General features: G+C 39.3%; 1 long non-coding RNA gene across 1 annotated transcript; it reads left to right on the forward strand.

Annotated features, from left to right (window-relative positions):
• Positions 1–20,191: 20,191 nt before the first annotated feature.
• Positions 20,192–21,540, forward strand: LOC133461070 (uncharacterized). The gene is made up of 4 exons (XR_009784166.1): positions 20,192–20,236; positions 20,451–20,531; positions 21,170–21,226; positions 21,433–21,540. It is a non-coding gene; the product is annotated as an uncharacterized LOC133461070 (long non-coding RNA).
• Positions 21,541–21,770: the final 230 nt, after the last annotated feature.

Below are 21,770 nucleotides of genomic sequence, written 5' to 3' on the forward strand. Positions count from 1 at the left end.
AGATGAAGACGCACATTTTGAGGTATAACACACCTGGGTGCACGTTACGGTTCGGGCCGTATTAATTGCCGAAGGAATGGCATAAATTGCGCCAAAATTACACAATAAATTAAAAATGGCTGACTTCCTGTTTGGTTTCGGCCATGGCGCCAAGAGACTTTTCTTTAAGTTGCAACATGATGCAGGTGTGTACCAATTTTCATGCATGTACGTCAAACCGTTTTGTGGGGCTTGAGGCACAAAGTTTTACGGGGGGCGCTGTTGAGCCATTTTGCCACGCCCATTAATGTAAACCATAAAATATCAAATTTATCGCCAGGCCTGCCTTGCATGCAAAATTTGGTGCCTTTTGGGGAACTATCAAATATGGACCAATCAGGTGAAGGGGGGCGCGCTTTTTGCCGTCTAGCGTCGCCACGTTAACACTTTTGAAAGAGAAAAGTAATGCGCGTAGTCGCAGGATCGAGACGCACATTTTGATGTATAACACACCTGGGTGCACGTTACGGTTCGGGCCGTATTAATTCTCGAAGGAATGGCTCATATTGCTCCAAAATTACCCGATTAATTCAGAATGTTTAAAATGGCCGACTTCCTGTTCGGTTTCGGCCATGGCGCCAAGAGACTTTTCTTTAAGTTGCGACATGATACAGGTGTGTACCGATTTTCGTTCATGTACGTCACACCGTATTGTGGGGCTTGAGGCGCAAAGTTTTTTCGGTCTGAACCAACCAGATGAAGGGTGGGCGCGCTTTTTGGCGTCTAGCGTCGCCACGGTAACGCTTTTGAAAGAGAAAAGTAATGCGTGTTGTCGCAGGATGGAGACGCACATTTTGATGTATAACACACTTGGGGGCATGTTACGGTTCGGGCCGTATTAACTGCCGAAGGAATGGCATAAATTGCACCAAAGTGACACGATTAATTCAAAATGGCTGACTTCCTGTTTGGTTTCGGCCATGTTGCCAAGAGTCTTTTCTTTAAGTTGTGTACTGATACAGGTGTGTAGCGATTTTCGTGCATGTACGTCAAACCGTATTGTGGGGCTTGAGTCACAAAGTTTTCCGGGGGGCGCTGTTGAGCCATATTGCCACGCCCATTAATGTAAACCATTAAATATCAAATTTTTCGCCAGGCCTGACTTGCATGCAAAATTTGGTGACTTTTTGGGCACGTTTAGGGAGGCAAAAAGGCCTTCCTTTTGTCAGAAGAAAAAGAAAAAGAAAAAGAAAAAGAAAAAAAAAAATTCCTACAGATACAATAGGGCCTTCGCACTGAAGGTGCTCGGGCCCTAATTAAGTTGCACTCACAGAAGACTGAGATGTGAATGTACGCGCAGTATCAGCATCTTTATTGTGTGTGTATGGATGCAAACTGCAAAAACAAAGGGCTTAGATGATTTTGTGCTTTCAGATATAAAAGTATTTGCCTTTTCCAAGTAAATTTCCAGTGTATAAGAGCATTTGTTGACTATTACTTTAACATTTATTTGCTTCTTTTTTCATGTCTTAGCACAAAGCCTCACTGCATAATTAAAGAAGCCTTGATGTCATTACTGTAAAGGTAAAATCCTTGCAGGGCTGGTCTTGGGAGCGTTTCAGCTGCACGGTCGTTACTGGCCCGTTGTGTGGTATGTCGTTGCAGACATGTATTTGTTTTCATTGCACTGTTTATTTTGTGGGATCCAGTACTCCTGGAAAGTTTCTCTGTTGAAGTCAATTTAATTGTGCTTCAGCGTATGTTGCTCAAAGCTATATATTTTAACAAACTAAGAACACACACAGACACACTGATTTAATACAGGGAAGTGAGAACTGCACTAAATTATTTTTATAAGCAACAGGTGTGTGTCTGTGTGGATTTGCAGGCAATGCAGGGCGTGTAGCTGCATTCAAATACTGTATGCTGTGTCTTATTCTCTGTTTATTGTGTGAGGAATACAAAGCATTGTATGTTTCAAACCATACACATTATGGAGACATACCTGAGAATCACTAAACGGAGTAGATCTTGCTGTATCTTTACTCGTAATGTGAAATCTTTTCATTCTTTAATCTTCACTTCCACTTCCGCACATCTTCCTCCTGACTTTAAAAACCTCATTAAAAACCTCTTGGCAGTGTTTTTTTCAAGATATTTAGCCAAATAAACCCGTTTTTATAGCTGTTAAAATTTCTGGGTCACATTTACGTGTACAGGCAGATTAAGGATATTACGACAATACACTTTTTTACTCGCGTTACGCAGTTACAAACATTGATTATGACCAGTATTTTTGCTTGTTCTCATCCTTCTCTGTAAAAAACTCTTCTTGATTTTAGCTTTAACGCCCACCCTAGCCCACTCTTTCCATTGATCTTATAATGCACCACATTCTAATATCACTCATTAAATATTGAACCACAAATAGATAGGATTAATTATGCATCCATAGTGTGGGTGATAAATGTAATTTCTGTATGTACAAACACTCACGGATCAGTTCAAAGTTGACAATGATCCGAATGGTAAAGTTCTCATTACATCATTTCTTTTATGCCGAGCAACAGGAGACGCGTCTTTACTATCGTTTTCTTTTTCCCTTATGCACTCATAAATTAGAAGAATGCGGCGTAACTATCGGCAACTCTGCTATGGTAAAAGCATAACTTGTACTGTCACACACAGCAAGAGCCCAACACAGTGTGCGTATTTAAAGAAGCATGCAGCAGTAGAGCCAGCGGCACCAACTCCATCCTAGAAACTCGTAGTCATGCTTTTGAAAAAAAGGCAAAGGCCAAACATTATAATATAAACAGCTGTGTGACAGAAAAGCCCCGCATGTATACAAGGGAAAGGTTGGAATAAACATAATTAATTTCACATTGTGCTTAGAGTATTTTCATCTAAATGTACATTTGACACTTTTTTAAAATATTTTGTCAAGGTTTTTCTCACTGTATGTTACCGTCATGAAAAACCACTGTAGAATGGTTTGGACATCTTAAAAGATGTTTGAATCATGAAAATGAAGCATTGTAGAAGCTATAAAGAGAGCCTTATCAATTATATACCCTTGTATCTAATTAAATTCCTTTCACCTATTTGGTTCCAACTGCACTCTATGTGCAATGAAGGAGAGAAATAATCTCCAAGAATAAACTCAAACATCATACGAGTGTAACTGTAATTTCAATTCAAGACGAGAAACTATTTTGCGGCATGTGCTACCTTGTGTTGTGAATCACGCGCACAGCTTCAGGCATCAACGCTACGGTACATTTGTGGTAAAAGACTATGTTTTTATTGATTTGTTTTGGTATATACACTTGGAAAAACACAAATATACTAAATCTAGGACCTGTGACTGTTTTAAAATCAAACCAACCACCCATAAAAAAAAAATTTTCTTGAAGATTTTAATACAACATACATTTTATTTATTTACAGATTTAACTTTCCAACCTGTTAAATCAATGCATTTTTTTTTATTTTTCCAATTTAACAGATTTGATTTCTTGGCTGGGATGTATTGAGGCGACCAGCAGAAATACTGCTGGCTCTTGAAGTATGTCAAAAAATGGTTTGCCGAACATCTGAATGAGGTCCTTGAGGAACTAATTTGCACTCAGCTCCACAAAGATGCATGATGATGTTTGTTTTGTTTAAGTGTTAGTGTGTGTATATTGTGTGTGCTTCTCTGCAGGGAGTGCTGTTTAACACACACACCATCTGGCCTTCTTCAAACACAGCATAAATCTAAGTTCTTGAACATTAGTTTCTGTGTGTGTTTTGTGTGTGCCTGCATGGTTTAACTTTTTCATTATTTGTACTGATTTTGCTTTTATATATCTGTGATAATTGCTTGGAATGTGGGTTTTATCAAACAGGCATTGCACTTACTTTTTACATGAATCTATGAACCCATACGCTGCAGTTTGCATCAATGTGTACAATATATTATAAAATTCACAGAGGCATATTTTAGTAAAAATCAAAGAAAGCTAATCATTTGTGAAAGTCTAAGCATACAGGGACACAAGAGCCACCCTATGGAGACAAAAAGTGTGTGTTAATAATAGTCCGTGGGGCCTTTTGTCAATTTAGATTGTAATTTTTTGTGATATTGCAATTTTCCTCTGACACATGATTGTGCAATGTCTGATCATTGCTAGTTTGGACATAAGTAAGGAATGGAAATAGACATTTCTGCTGACTTTAAAGTAGTTTTCAAAGACTCTTGAAAGCATGTGAGGACCCGGTGGATCTTGTTCAGTTGTGACAGCAATAGCTGTTTCTATTTAGTTTAAGTAATTAGTAGCTTTGATTGGATGTGCACAGGCTACATCTGTGCTGGGACTGATGCCTCAAGGACTATGAGAAGCTGTAACTTAAGAGTGAGATGAAACCAATTAACAAATAATGGATAGAGGTGAGAATTGATAACTTTGATCCACCTTGAAAAATCAGAACCAGACTCCTCTAAAAAATGTTGGTGAGTCATTCTATAATTAGGGGTACATTTCATATCAACCAAAAGTGACAAAATGACTTTTCTTTTTTGATAAATAATCTAGTTGTTTCCATAATATACCCCCTAAATGTGCTAAATTCATTAATTGCCAAGCTTAAACTCTAATTACATATTAAATATTTTAATGAAAATAAACATTGGACTCATTATTTTGTCAACCGTGTTACGGACAAATGTTGTGTCATATACAACAAGAATTAGGTACTACACATTTGATCATACATTTGTTTGAAAGGTTTTGAGTCTATTCACCAGGGGTTTTAAGGTTGCCTGTCTAACTGATTTAAAAATATGAATTTTGAGCTTCATAATGGACATTCTATGGGATGTTATCAGGAGGGATTAATATTTTTTTTCAAAATAAATGCATATTACACTGAATTTAGAGTTATTCACCAATCTTATGTAAGACCTCCCTCTCTACAGATATCCCCCCATCTTTTTTGTTACAGTTTAGTCAATATTTAAAAGATATATGACACAAAAACCATTCATAACACAGTTGACAGGCAAAAATTACTATGTAATTAGACAACTCCTATGTAATTACTATGTAATGTCTGTGTTATAACAATAGTTCATGAATGTTTTTTTATCAACAACACTCAATATAAGCATAAAAAATGACAATAAACTGCCAACATTGTCAACCGTGTTAATCCCTGTCAACTGTGTTACAGTTGGGTAACACAGGTGGGTAACACAGTTGACAGGTAACACAGTTGACATTTCGGCCATTTTAGGGCCTTGTGCTAACTGCAGACCTTGGACCTGTCACTACATGGCCTTGATCAACTCATGTTTTTATACAGTTTCTCTGTATTTTTGTAAAAATAACATGTAAAGCAAGTTCACAAGAACATGTTGATAACACAGTTGACGATCAATTAACCCACTCTATATGCACACAATAATATTGATGAAATATTGAAGAGGAGGAGTAGAAATGTACCACACCGTCTTCAAATCTCCCTCCCTGAAGGAAGTGACATCATATAATTTTGGACATGTGACTTTGGAGCAAACCATTGCTGATTAATAGGGGTTTTTTCAATGGGTAACACAGTTGACAGAGATTTCTCGGACACACACAAAGTGGATGATTTAATGTACATGCATGAACCAAATAGTTTTAAAACACCTTTCTCATATTTTAATGATTATTTTGAACAAATAATTATGGAAATTAAATACAAAAAAATGTATTTTTGTGTTAATCTGAAGAGCAAAACCTGACATTTAGCAAATCGGACAGCACAAAAACAATAAAATCCAGTATAGAATAAGCATCTTTTTTTAAATAAATGATGGAATCTGTTGACATTTTTGTATTAAATGAAAGAGAAATGTGCCCTGATATAAAGTTGATCATTGCTTTAAGTGAATATTTAGTAAATTGATAAATACAGCCCATGGACATGACATGTACCCCTAATTATAGAATGACTCTGGTATTGATTCTGGCCAGTTCTGAAAATGTCCCCCTCCTGTAGGATGGGCTGTGGGAGCACGGGATGCTGGACTTGTTACCACAGGTAATTCACTCCATATAAAAAAACTGAGTTTGGTCCACATTGCCAAAAGTAAGTGAAATGAATTTCCCAGGGGATTGGGACTGTGTTAGGAATGCATTTTGTCATTGATTCTGTTTATAACTTTTATGGACACAATTTCCAGGCATAGTTAAGGGGCAGAGTACCCTCTTAGGGTTTAGGATGAGGTTTTGTCTCAAGAGGAGGATCCTGGAGTTGTTTTGACGTCTAAGGCTGGGTTCACAAAAATCAACCATTCTAGCTCAAAAATGGTGGTCGTACATCTCGCAGTAAGACAGGGCAGAGATAAAAGTGAGAACCATCTTACGACCAAAGAAAGGTTGCGACAGATATCAAGATGTGCCAGAACTCCTGCAATTCTGTCTACTGACTCGCCAATTAAAATGCAACTTAAAGGAGCTTGAGGCTCCTTTTAAGAAATGAGACTCTCTAGCGCCACCCTTCACCACGACGGCCGTTGGGGGTACTGCAGCCAACAGTGAAGCCGGCACGGGAGAACGGGGAGAATGCGCATGCAGCGTCATGTGACGTCACATCCACAGGACAGCACGGGAAATTCGGGCCCAGAATTGCAGCACATTTTGCAGCACACAGCCTGTTCAAGGCAACGGAGAGATACGCTAGAGGAATCATTCTTTTTGGTTTGGAACGCTTCATCTGACATTATTACTAGAAAACTTATAATGTATACAGATTTTTTTCATAAATCCTGCCTCAATCCTGCCTCATGCTCCTTTAATATTACATATTTAGCACAATCACTTGAAAATGAGGCATATAAGAAACCAACCTTTCTGAGAAGATTTAGATTTTCTAAAAGAATCAGATTTGGTTGAGTTCAACACTATGAAGACATTAATAAATTGTTGCCCATAATGTTCTTAATCTGGAGTTTGAGTCACGTCACAGTATACTACCACTTTGCCAAACTGACATCCACATTTTTTTTTTTTTCTTGAATCATGACCGGGAACACATTCTACTTCGCTGATTATTTTTTAAACCAGGACATGCTGGGAAAATGATATCTGATGGATGGCTTTGGGAGGCCTCGATATTCCCAAAGAAGACCCAGAAGACGTGGCCTGGGAGCGGGAGATCTTCTTTCTGCTGCGGCTGCTGTCCCAGCGACCCAAGCTCAGATAAGTGGAAGTTAATAGATGGATGTACAGATAAAAAGTGAGTTTGTTGAACATAAATCATTTAATTCCGCTCTGGTAGACATCCAAAATAACCCAATGTTAACCTATAAATGAGCATACCAGAGGAACTTACTTAAAAATTTTGAATAACAATCAAGCTCTGGCTGTAAAAATACCTAAATCAGCCTTTGGATAGGCAGCTTGTTCTTGTTTGGAGGATAAATTTATTGCTTTGATGCTGTTTGTTGACAGTCTGCAAATATGGAAACTTACCAGAGTAATCCTTTAAATTGCAAAAACCACTTTAAGGCTTTTCTGCAATCTACCACAAATCTTCTTAAATTAAACCGGAGGATGGAGGTCATGTGTTCATTGTCTCCAGTTCTGGAGACCCACATCAACAGTCTCCAGAAAATTAATATATATTAATGTTCTTTCCATTTACTCTACTTGCGCCGTTTAACATACATTAAACCCTGACTTGCATTACCTCATTGTTAGACATTATGCCTTTTACAGCATCCCCACAGCAGGCGATCAAATCTCCCATGTCCATTTCTCACATCCCATTTCTACTTGTTACGGCACAGCTACACCCTTTTCAGTAATTTCCCACCAAAAGTATGTGGATTATCTGCCTCTCACAAGGTATTACAAGGTTGAGATTCCTCTTGCACAGCAAATATCATTTTAATCAAGCAGGCAATCAGTTGGTTAGTTAATCACGCCGCTCTCTGGTCTCGTGGTCAGTTAGGGAGAAAAGCAACCAGCCAAATGGTTTGCCAGCAGCCAAGGAAAAAAGGGGGGGGGACACTTATTGTGTATGAGAGAGATGTTGATAAGTGATTAGGATTTTCCAGTCATTTGGGATGAACAACAGCTTTCTGCAATTAAAGCATCTCTCCTTCCCCTTCTGTCTCTGCACTCCGCCTTGTTCATTGCATTTTGATCTCCAGTTACCGTTGAGTGTGTCAACAGACATGTCATATACACATTGCATTCACACAAACATTTGGATTTTGCTGCACTTTGCTTCACTTAGGGAAACTTCCACTGAGAATCCATTATGAGGCTAAAAGCACTCAGACTAATTATGAACACAAAAATCATCAATGTTGTCGGATGCTGCCTTGTAATACAGAAAGAGTTGCTTTCGTATTACTAAATATTTTACAATTTTAGTTGAGGCAAAATTGTCAGCAGCAACTTTACATTTTTTACAACTAATTGCACTGATGAGCAGCTGGAACAGCTGCTACATCTAGTGAGCAGATGTTTTCTAGTTTTGTTATTTAACTTTACAAGTAAAGACAAATCCAACTGGATAACACTCTTCATGGTATATTACAAATTGGGGATGGAGGGTGGGGTGTTTTATCTGAGTTAGTCAACCGAGGCTAATGGACAAACGTATTGAAAAATCTGTTTATGCCATTTTGGGTGTGAAACTATTTTTCATTCAGAACCGGGTGGGGAGTTGGAATTAGCTCACCAGGGGCCTCATGTACAAAACGTGCAGCGCAGAAAAAACGTGTGTACGCAAGTTTCTATGCTCACGGTCGGATGTTCAAAGAGTGATTTGAACATGGAAAGTTGCGGTCTTTCTCGCACACACCAAGGCTGGCGTATGCACTTTTCTGAGGTTTTGTCCGTTGGCGACACTCACTGGTGATGCAGTGAAGTGCAGAATATGAGGGAAACGTAACGTCAACAATAAGTTCACGACCAAATGAAGGACACGGGAGTCCCCAAATCACCAGATAAGTTACACAAGAGTGGATCTGCAACAATCTCACAATCAACCACATGATCTGAACAAACAACTAAAGGAGCTCAACGATGGAACCTGCAAATCCTGATGGAGCTTTGACTCCGTTAGAGGAACCTGCTGATGATCAGATCACACCGACCTGCTGGTCCAGGACTAAGACTGGACCATCAGCTCGTTTAGTCTGGATCTGCTGGTCCAGGATGAAGACTGGACCATCAGCTGGTTTAGTCTGGATCTGCTGGTCCAGGATGAAGACTGGACCATCAGCTGGTTTAGTCTGGATCTGCTGGTCCAGGATGAAGACTGGACCATCAGCTGGTTTAGTCTGGAGCTGCTGGTCCAGGACTAAGACTGGACCATCAGCTGGTTTAGGTACCAAGAGGATCCTTCTGGATCTCTGCCCTGAACTGGACCAGCTGCTCCGGTTCAGACCAACATGATGCTTCAGCTGGAGCTGCTACAGGTCGGACATCTCAGTCGCCATGGCGACCGTATGGGACGACTACTGGAGATTAAAGCCAGATCCTAGAACATCCCATAACTGTGTCTGGACAGAAAAACATTAAAATACATTTTGTAGTGAAAAACTAGTTCTGTACAGTTGTCTTTTAAAATAAAACTAAGATGTCACGGAAAGGTTGGTTGGTACGAACTGATGTGACTCAGCAATGCAGTTTTTATTTAATGTTTAGGCAAATTTCAGAGTCTGATATCGAGTCGGCTGCAGGTGCTGCAGGACTTCAGAAAGTGTTTCTCTGGTGATGGAGGCCGGGACTAAGACCGGTCTCTCCTCCCGGTGATGGACCAGGACCCAGACCGGTCTCTCCTCCTGCGGATGCAACACTCCGAGTTACAGCAACTTTGCTCTTTATTTCTCACGTTTGCACCTCGATAATCCTGTCGGCACAAGTTGTTTTTCTGCAGCAGAGGAATCAGATCGTGATGCTTCATATTTTGAATATAAGTTCATGTTGTTCACATTGTAGAGGTGATCGCGGACATCCACAATGTGTAGGACTCAATAAACGTATACATTGGTCTTAATCCGTCAGTGTGACACGCGTGACAATAAAGCGGAACGAAGAGCCGTTTTTCGTCCCACCAACTTAAGTTCTGGTGTCGGTTCTTTAAATACAAACAAGAAAAGGAGTGTGTAATGATGCACTAACGCTGCCCATAAACATTCACAAATCCGTACGATCATAATAAAACCACAACTCTTCACGGAACGCAACACAAAGCTAAGAACAACAATCCCCATAATGCAATGCAGCTTAAATCGGAAGAAATGCCCCCAAATAAATTATTTTTTCCAGGCCTCAACTTTAGACAGGAGTGTCTCCAGCTCACATCCGATGTTTTTTTTAATTTGTTTTACTTGTTTTTGCAAATTCCTTGTTAAGATGAGCGGTTTTTAATGGATAATTATCCTAATTATCATATTCAAATATATCTACTTGAGGGAGGGGAGAGGGCGGAGTGTTATGCTCCCGCATGTGCACTCAAATCCACGTTGATTTTGATGTTCAAAGAACCGTGCGTGGATTTGGGTGTACACACAGTTTTGAGAATCTGACATTTTTTTCTTTCGCGTACGCAAGAATTCCACACGCGGATTCTTGTTGAAATCCACGCACTCTTTGTACATGAGACCCCAGGCCTTTTTGGCCTGCTTTTTGTCACTGGTGCTCATGATGTGTTCTGAAGTTTTATTGATACATTTACATTTACTTATTTGACCGTCACTAAAGTCCTTTGGCAACCAGCTTGTCCACCTGGATCGATGTGTGCTTTGACTCAGAGAAGGCATTCATTCATCGAGTACGAGGGACATGGTTGAATTCCCTGCTCCATCAATATGGTATCTGGTCCACTGTCATGGATCATTCGGCCCCGTTATAAAATAAGGTTTTGGTCCACGTCACTTTGAGGAAGTTGGATTTAGTGGGAGGTGGACTTTTAACATTAAGAATGTCTTTGTGCAGTAAAGGGTACGTTTGGCCACCTCAGGATCCCATCTCTGCTTTTTGCAGATGACATGGTCCTGTTGTTCTCAGTGAACAGCGATCTACAACTCTCTCTGAATTGGTTTTGGAGCAGAGATGAAAGTCAGCCATTCCAAATCTGAACAGGAATAATCATATATGCAACTGAAATTAGTGTCCTCTGTTGGGTGGCTGGACTCTATTAGAGATAAAGTGAGAAGTTCATTCATTCAGGAAGCTCTTGGATTGGAGTCGCTGCTCCTCCACATCCAGAAGAGCAGCGGGTCAGGGTGAATGGCCACCTCAGTGCTCCGCGGACAATTTCTACTGGATCCCCTCAAGGCGCCATCATCTCTCCACTACTTTTCACACTGTACACAGACAACTGCAGGAGTTCAACCCCGGGAATAACATACATTAAATACTCTGACGACACCGTCATCATGGACACCACCAACACAGATGGACTGTTACAAAAAGAACTGGGGCCTCATTTAAAATGGAGTGCGTAGGAGTCATACTAAAAGTGCACGTACGCCCAAAAGCCGAAAATGGCGGGCGCAAAAAAAAATCCGGATCTATAAAACCGCGTGCACGCAGACATCCACGCAATGTTCCCTTTATGAATCACAGTCCACCTGGAAAGCTGCGCAGCTGAATCCGCCCCATATCCCGCCCTCTACACGCCCATAAATCCATATGGATGAGCCTACTGAGCATGCGCAGTGGCTTCCTGCAGCCTGTTAGGGATGAATCCGGATGAATGCGTCAGAATGAATGAACGTGTCGAGCCACCGTGTCACTGAATTTCACTGAGATCTGAGATCTAGATGTTGTGGATGATGTGGAGAGAGGACAGTGAAACGAGATTATTTGGTGGTCACAGTAAAAGTAGAAAAAGTATATAAATAGTATAAAATAAAGCGAGTGAGTGGCAGCACGTCGTTGCTGCCCGTTAGTGCCACGATCGCACAACGCAATTTCCACTGGGAACAGGGGGGACATGCCCCCCCCACTTTTCAAAATGATGTATTTGTCCCCCCCACTTTTTACAGTTTAAAAACTAACGGTAGGCTCAGCAAATCATCAAGACACTCGGGACGGCGGCCCGGCAGCCCCCGCTCCCTCTCCTCCATCCCGTCTCCCCTCAGAGCTGCTCTAGGCTGTTTTATGGTTCCGCGTTATACCAACGCAGAGCCTACGGCGTAGGGTACGTGGCGACGCGCAACCTACGCCGGACCCTACGGCGTAGGCTCTGCGTTGGTGTGACTTAGAACCATAATTCCGGCTTAAAAGTAAACAACATGAGCGCACGTACCCGTGCATGACAGGCAGACACACACGGGGAGAAGGGACTATTTGTTTAATTTTTATTTTTTTTTAAACTTTATCCTTATGAACGCAATTGTTATATAGTCCAACTTTCCTTATTTTAATCAGAACACTTTCTTTTTTCCTCTTCGGCGTGGAGTAGTGGGCTTGGAGCGGCAGTCATCCCCGCCCCCGCCCCCCCCCCCGCCGCCTGCTCCGTTATCAGCACTATTTTATTATAAGTCTGATGTTGTGATATGTGATGACATTATTAAGAGTATGACATGAATCTGACTTCATTTCACCACCTCACAGCCTGCGTCGCCAGTTCCCCGTGTCTTAAGTAAATTCTTACGGGAGGGTCCGAGTTGCCGTAAAGATAAGCAGATTTTTCGGTTAGTTTTTTCTTTTTAGATCCGAGGCTTTGCATAGATGGCGGCTTCCGCAACTTTCAGGCGCTTTTTCTGCGCAAGCAAGCTTTATAGATGAGGCCCCTGGACTCTTTTGCCCTGTGGTGTAGAGACAATTGCCTGGACTTAAACACGTCAAAGACCAAAGAAATGGTCATTGACTTCCGCCACAGACACCTCACTCCCACTCTCTCTGTCAACACTGAAACAATAGAAAGGGTGGAATCATACAAATACCTCGGCACAATAATGGACTACAAACTCACATTTCAACTTCACAGTGAACATCTTGTTTCCAAATGTCAGCAACGCCTCTTTTTTCTCCGTAAACTTCGTAAACTCCAGGTTCATCAGACAATACTTATCTGCTTTCTATAAATGTGTCATTGAATCCATCCTCACATTCAACATAGCAGCCTGGTTTGGTTCACTCAGCATCACCCATCGGAACAGTCTAAATAAAATAGTCAAACTCAGCAATAAAATCATAGGTCAGGAACAGGAACCACTCATCAACATCTACAATACTCAGGTCAAGAAAAAAGGCACACAGATCGCAACAGACACAACACACACATTACATGGCAACTACACTCTACTACCATCAGCACGCAGATACAGGTCACTCCCACTCCAGACAAAGAGTGCATCATCCAGTTTCATTCCCACCTCAATCCAACTTTTAAACACCTAACCCTTTTTCCTATTTCTATAGACCTGTTTCTTTCTTATATCCTATGTAACTTTTTATCCTGTAGCCTATGTGATTGTTTTTAACCCTTGCTACGAGTATTTGTGCTTTTTTTTTTTGCATTTGCACTTTTGTCCTCCTGCAACAAAGTTCCTAATGGAAAAATAAAGTACTTTTAAGTTTGAGTTTTGAGTTGAAGAGCCATTTGAAGTGGTTCATCTGGCTAGGATGCCTCCTGGACGTTTTCCCCGAGGAGGTGTTTCACCCATGTTTCAACTGGAACAAAGCTTCACAACAGATCTAGGACACGCTAGAAAGATGATGTCTCTCAGCTGACTCCAGAGTGGCTTTCCCTCCCCACTTTGTCTTATCTATCCATAAGGTAGACAAAGTCAAAGCAGTCCAATTAAGTACAGTCCAGTTATAACCCAATTATATTCCAGTTAAATCCACTTTGTTGTAATCCATAACCATTCATTTAAGTCAATGGAAAAAAAATCTAATGAAGAAATTCACTAAATGTGTGACATTTTTTTTATGCATACCCAATCAACTGTTTTTTTTTAAAAAACATCTGAATTCTCAAATGTAATTTATTATTCACTATGGAAAATCAGTAAACTATGTAATGAGATTGATGAGGTAATACGAAGCTTGTTCAATTCTAAGCCGTCCTTAAATTTTCCTTCTCTCTTCCTCAGTCTCTTCTCCATCCTCATCTCTACTTTCTCCAATCATGCCTTTTCTGTGACCCTCTTAGCCCCTGAGAGAAAGGGGAAAGGCTGCAATAATGGGTTTCTGCTGCTAATGGGACACATTTAGGAAGAGCCATCAGAAAATGACTTTTCTTCCCCCATTGTTGCTGTGACATCATAGAAGTCTTCAGTTTTCCCCGTTTCTATGTCTCCATTATTTTTATGCCTGTGTGCCGGTGACAGCCATAGCCAGAGGCGTTTTGGGGGGATTGCTGCTGCCTGATGAGAGTACAATAGCTCACAAATGCCTGAAATAAATTGTATCAAATGGGGCACAAAGGTCCACATTAACGTATTCAGATTTGGTGGTCAAAGTCAGTGTAATCACAGGCAAGGCAAGGCAAGGTAAGTGTATTTATATAGCACATTTCAGCAACAAGGCAATTCAAAGTGCTTTACATAATAAATATATGCACTGCAAAAACTCAAAATCTTTCCAGGAATATTTGTCTTATTTCTAGTTAAAATGTCTAATTTTTAGTCAAAAAATCTCATTACACTTAAAACAAGAGTCATTACCAGATAAATAACTTGTTATTTGACAATTTTCACCTGTTTCAAGTAAATTTTCACTTGAAATAAGTAGAAAAATCTGCCAGTGGGACAAGATTTATCTTCTCATTACAAGCAAAAAAATCTTGTTCCACTGGCAGATTTTTCTACTTATTTTAAGTGAAAATCTACTTGAAACAGGTGAAAATTGTTGTTTTTTTCCAGTGATGAGTCTTGTTTTAAGTGTAATGAGATTTCTTTTGACTAAAAATGAGACATTTTAACTAGAAATAAGACAAATATTCTTGTTAAGATTTTGAGTTTTTGCAGTGTGACACATATAGGACACATTTTTGGCCACAACTCTTCATTAAAAGTCATCTGGAAAAGCAAAGAAACTGTGAATGAGCCCAAACTGAGGGAGGACAGCTTTGCTGTAATCACAAATCATAAAGAAAAACAGAGTCAAAACAAGGAAACAACAAACATTACAGTTAAAGTGCTAATGAAGTGCAGTCTGTGTTTAATCTCAATGTTATTTAAGTGGAAACACAATGTTTGTACACGTAGTTATGTACGGCGTTGGACACATAATGAACAAAAACCCATTCTTAGTCATGATTTGAAAATATATTTTATTCCAGTTATGGTAATATAGAGAATAGAGGAGCCCCAGCATGATGATAGTCTTCATTCCAGCCACCTACAGCTCTCACGGCTTTCACATCCTCCTTATCTAACATGAAGGTACATAAAACACACCCGGAGCAGCTGAATTGTTAACATAGTGGAACAAAAATAGCACAAACCAGTAAACTAGAACATGCATGACATTTTACCTGAGCAAAAAGTTTTCTGTTGCAGAACTGAAGGTCTCCCAGCTTGCTCCTCGGGGTGCTACAATATTAATGGACAACTGCAGACAGCAGCCGGTAAACAGGTGTTGGCTGGTCATCTGTTTTTACCGTCCATCCACCTGTCTTTTCTTGACCATCACGATCTACGATTATATGCATCATGGTGTCCTCAGGCTTTCAGTGCTCGCATAAACCACCTGGATGCTTTCATGAAATGTTGCTGAAGGGACTGAGAATAGTTACATCAGGTGCTCACATCAGAGCGCGCTGACAGTGTTCTGCATGAAAAATGTCTGCAACTGGAACCTATCCAAGTCCCACAGACCTATTTGAGATGCTGTCAACAAGATGGCTGCTCATGTAAAGATGTAAGAGATGGGTGAAAAACAATATGGAGATGTGAACAAAGAGCACAGTCCTAGGAATAGCTGAGATGCTCTGAAGAGCCCAGACCTCACTGCAAAAACTCAAAATCTTAACAAGAATATTTGTCTTAACAGACTGACAACAGACTGACAAATTTGACAACAGACTGAAAAACAGTTTTTTCCCAACCGCTGTCAGAGCCATAAATGCCTCAAACATTCTGTAAGTCTGTATACTGTTTTTATATTGTTTTTATATTGTTTTATATATTTATTGTTAATATTGCACTGTTTTTTTGTTGTACTGAAGGCCTGCACCTTTCGTTGCACTTGTTACAATGACAATAAACACAATTTTGAATCTTGAATCTTATTTCTAGTTAAACTGTCTCATTTTTAGTAAAATAAAATCTCATTACACTTAAAGGGGACATATTATGGCATTTAATGTATATTTTAAACAGGCCTTGAATGTCTTAAAAACAATATAAAGCTTGTTTTTTCTACATAAATCAGAAATCCAGCCTGTGGACCCTGTCTCTAGTTTTACCGCTAAAGCCTTTTTCTGTGCTTCATTTTAAGGGCGGGGGGGGCTATGATAATGAGGCTCTGCGCTGATTGGCTGCTTGAATGACGTGTAGGAGGGGAGGAGAATAAGCCTCGCTCCGGCCAGAGCAGCCGGCTGCGTCGTACACAAAACGTGTCCCATGCGAGAAGCTTCTGCGACAAAATCAATTCCATGGCTTTATTTTTTTTGTATTAGACTGTCCTAACTGGCCGCGAGTTTAACAGTTTCAGTGTGGACAGAGAGCGTCCGATGTCACGCAGCTCGACGTGATAGTTGGACGCTCTCATTCAGTTACACGCTGTAAACGGATCTTAAAGCCTGATTTACGGTTCTGCGTTAAATCGACGCGTACCCTACGCCGTGGGCTCTGCGTTGATGTAACGCAGAACCATAAATCAGCCTTTAGTCACCTCGTCTTCACACAGGAAGATTTCTCATCATTTCTTATGTTACAAGACAGATGAATCATGTTAACTGTAAATAAATCACAACACTGAATTTTCACAAATGGCAACTTTATTGTTAAAAAAATAAAATATGAGTTGTATATAAATAACATTTATGCACTATTGCTGGCTCAAGGAAGGACCGAAGGTGTCGTTGAACAGCTTCAGTTGCTTGGAAGATCTGAAACCAGACAGAAAAAATGTATTACTAATTTACCTAACGAGTGAGTGGCTCCGTTAGGGAGCACTGGAGCCGGGCCGGTCCGTGAGCAGCTCCGGCAGCTCCGTATGCGCCGGTGCTCCGGAGCTAAGCTAAATACTTAGCCCATGCAAAGATCATACAAATATAAATAACATAAAAAAAAAAGGAACTTACTGCTGACTCGTGTGCAGTTGCCTGGTCTGTGCTGTGGGAACTGATCCTTTTATGAGGGTAAATGTCGATGCAAAATCTCATTTCTACTCTCCCTCGTTGTTCAAACAGCCACCGCTTCTAAACAATGGCGGAGCTCCAGCTGGCGGAGAGAGCTGGTTGTGGGCGTGGTTTCAGCAGCGGAGGCCGAATCTCTGCGCCTATGGTGACGTCACCATAGGCGCAGATTCTAATCGGCTCAAAAAAAATCACGTGACACTGGGGGATTCTGTCGGGCGGGGGTCACAGACCTTGCAGAAATTCATGGTATTTTGTCTCCCCTCTGTTGGCAGGGTGAGGGGAGACCACTTATATATGTTAAAACAAGAAAAAATGTGTTTTTCATAATAGGTCCCCTTTAAAACAAGACTCATCACTCGAAAAAACAACAATTTTCACTTGTTTCAAGTAGATTTCCACTTAAAATAAGTAGAAAAATCTGCCAGTGGAACAACATTTTTTTGCTTGTAATGAGAAGATAAATCTTGTCCCACTGGCAGATTTTTTTACTTATTTCAAGTGAAAATTTACTTGAAACAGTTGTCAAATAACAAGTTATTTTTCTGGTAATGACTCTTGTTTTAAGTGTAATGAGATTTTTTGACTAAAATGAGACATTTTAACTAAAAATAAGACAAATATTCCTGGTAAGATTTTGAGTTTTTGCAGTGCTGCGGTAGAGTATCAAGCACAACTTTAAATAAACTACTGTACTTTAACATCATGCTCAGTTCATTAGATTGATCTCCAACTGTAAATGTTTACAGCCAGCTGTTCATCATTCGTTATCTTTACATGTAGCCAGTAGGTTTCTTGCTGTTTCATTCATCTAAATGCTGAAGTGCCCCAAACAAAATTGCAAAAACAGTAAATGCCAAATTCCAGGCCTGTTGTTTAATTTAGAAGCCAGACCTTCCCCGTAACTCTTAAGCATTTACAATAAAAGTTAATCTCCAGGTTACTAGACTGAGTCATGATTTTTTTAAAGAAACATTAAGCTTATTTACTGAGGCAATCTCAAACCAGAAAGACCTTTGGTCTGTGGGATGTCGCCATATTTACCAACTCCTCCACACAGTGGTGAGCTAAACCGTCCTTTTATGTCTAGACATGACAGTCAAATCTTGGGTGGTTGCAGGAAATCAAAACTGAGTCAGCAGAGGAAGCAGATTTGCACCAGACACACTGCTGTAATCGGATTAAAACATTCAAGCATGAAATAAGTTAATAATAATTATCTTTTTGTGCTTTTTTTTTTCTTGCAGAAGACAGCCGGAAGGATCAGGGACAAGAGAAAATATGACAAGAGCACTGATGCAAATTCAACATGATCTTTAAGCAATACACAAACGCTTCTACAGTCACTGTTTTTGTCTGTTATAAGGCAAAACTAGATAATGCCGTTATGTCACAGAATAAAAAGTCATTTTTACTCAGACCTCCTCTGTGTCTGCATTTGAGGAAGAGAGATCCAATATCAGTCTTTCACACTGACACACAAACACAAAGAAACTATGGAAGCATATGAGGGACTATATTCAAATTAAAATGCATTTGCGGAAATGCTTTTTCATTTTAAGAATGTGCCCGCATTATTTGAGTCAAAAATGAAATTGATAATATATAATCCGATTTGCATTTTAATTTTCGTATTCAACACTGCTCATTCTTGTACTTAATTAAAATTAAAAAGAAAAAGACGTTTGAGATTTAATTTTCAAATCATGCCTCAGCAAATAGTTCACAATATTCAATTTTAAATCTAAAATTTGAAAATTAAAATGCATTTGCAGAAATGCTTTTTCATTTTAAGAATGTAGCTGCATTATTTGAGTCAAAAATAAAATTGATAATATATAATCCGAATTGCATTTTAATTTTCGTATTCAACACTGCTCATTCTTGTACTTAATTCAAATTAAAAAGAAAAAGACGTTTGAAATTTAATTTTCAAATCATGCCTCAGCAAATAGTTCACAATATTCAATTTTAAATCTAAAATTTGAAAATTAAAATGCATTTGCAGAAATGCTTTTTCATTTTAAGAATGTAGCTGCATTATTTGAGTCAAAACTAAAATTGATAATATATAATCCGAATTGCATTTTAATTTTCGTATTCAACACTGCTTATTCTTGTACTTAATTCAAATTAAAAAGAAAAAGACGTTTGAGATTTAATTTTCAAATCATGCCTCAGCAAATAGTTCACAATATTCAGTTTTAAATCTAAAATTTGAAAATTAAAATGCATTAGCAGAAATGCTTTTTCATTTTAAGAATGTAGCTGCATTATTTGAGTCAAAAATAAAATTGATAATATATAATCCGAATTGCATTTTAATTTTATTCTTTACGCTGCACATTTTATGTCATAATCAAAAAGAAAACAAAGAAGACATTGCTTTTTCTTTTTCATGCTCTGCCCGCAAAAAAGTGTACAATATTCAAAATGAATTCGCAATCCCAGCGGCGCAGGAGAGTGACGTCACGGCTTCTCCTGTTCTCCAGCTGCAGCCCAGAAACCCTGGAAAATGCTCACGTTTTTTAAGGTGACATCGTATTTTGCCGATTTCCCAAAGTCTGTTAGAAAAGGTCTGATTTCCTACAACTCTAACAGAGTTCTAGATGTCAACATGAGACACAGACAGCAGCGTTTCTCTACACGGAGCGCTGGTGCCGGGCTGACTCCTCCTATTCAGACACGTGTGTTTGTTTACAACCTATGGAGCACGAAATGCAAAGAGGAGCAACGTCGACCGACAAGGTACAGTAATATTACCGGATTTTGCCACAAAAATGACTTTACTAGCATTTTTGCTTGTTTTTAGCATAATGTTTGTATGTTGAGCATGTTATTTATTTATTCCAGCTTTGTACATAGACGAGTTGCATCAAGTCCAGGCAAGGGACACGCAGACATTCTACCCCTGTCGTTGTCCAGCGTGACAGTCTGACCGTCAACGGTATTTTTTCATACAGTAAAGTTGTCACTTCTCAAAAGTACACTTCATTGCATGGTCAGATGTGATTATTATTGTTTTCTGAATTTGGAGAGCAGAGTTTGGCATACAGGCATACCACTGACTGAGGACCCAGAAAATGTTTTAGAGTCCAGGTAAATTTTTATGGCTAAATATTTACTCTAATCTAAATTGTATGTTTTGGTCCTGGTTATAGCATGCATTTCCTGAAAATGACTGCTGAGGAGCAGCATGAGTCTCCAGATGAGGAGGAGATCAATTATTTGAGAAAAACAATGTAAGTGAATGTTTGTGAGTCTTTTTGTCTTGTTTTGTTTTACTCGTGTGTAATTGGCAAAGTATTCAAGGCACTTGCAATGTCAATGTCAATGTCAATTTTATTTATAAAGCACATTTAAAAACGACCGAGGTCGACCAAAGTGCTGTACAGCATACAAGAAAATAAAACAATACCAAAAGAAAAACACAGTACACAGTGTAGAAACAATAAAATCACTAACATACTAAAATGATCAATAAAATAGTAATAAAAAACATAACAGTACACATACAGTGCACAATCACTTCACACAGATGTGGGGAACTAAGTTGTCACACACTAAAAGCCAAAGAAAATAAATAAGTTTTCAAAGAAGACTTAAAAACCACTAGGGTCTGGGCAGATCTAACATTTAGTGGCAAACTATTCCACAGCTTAGGGCCGGCCACCGCAAAAGCTCGGTCACCTCTAGTTTTGAGCCTAGATTTCAGGTACGCTTCATTTTGTGGTTGATTCAAAATTAAATGTACCTGCGAATGCCTTGAATTGTTTGCCAGAATTCAGCACACAGTTGAGTGCATTGTCTCCTATTTATTTTACTGGTATGTAATTCCATTCTTATGTGTTTATGTATGCTCATCGATGATCCTGGTCAGAGGTTCAGGAAAAGGAGACGGCTCTGATGAGGAATATATTCCTCACCTTTGTTTATGGTATGCTTTACTTATTGGTTGTATATCAAGTATTTAGAAAATGTATAAAAGTACATATGTATTATGATATATACATATCATATACATATACTGTAATATGTATAGTACAGATTTTATTTGAAATGATAAAATACTATTAACACTATATGATATAAAAGTGAGTAATGTGACAGTAACAGAGCTGTTGTTTTTTTCTCAACTAACAGGACAACTTCAGACTTCGAGAACTTCCAAAATCACATCCTGATGTTTGCAGGAAAGCATTTTGGCTTTAGCCCACCTGTATACACAGCTCAGACATTGCTTGTAACACTTGGTTACAACCACCGCCTCCCTGCACGAAACCGTGATGGGACACAAGATGTAAGTTGTTGGGCTTTTTTATATCATAGTTGTCTGACACCCCAATAGATTCTTAGCACTGTTACCATATCTCGTTATGAAATTGTTTTAAATTATGTTGTTGTTTTTTCTCAAGTTACCGATGGTTCTACAATAAAAACTTGAAGAGCTGGAGTGTGTATACCGGTACCCTGAAAGAGAA

The sequence above is a fragment of the Cololabis saira genome, chromosome 15 (genome assembly GCF_033807715.1).
Source record: "Cololabis saira isolate AMF1-May2022 chromosome 15, fColSai1.1, whole genome shotgun sequence".
Taxonomy (NCBI): Eukaryota; Metazoa; Chordata; class Actinopteri; order Beloniformes; family Belonidae; genus Cololabis; species Cololabis saira.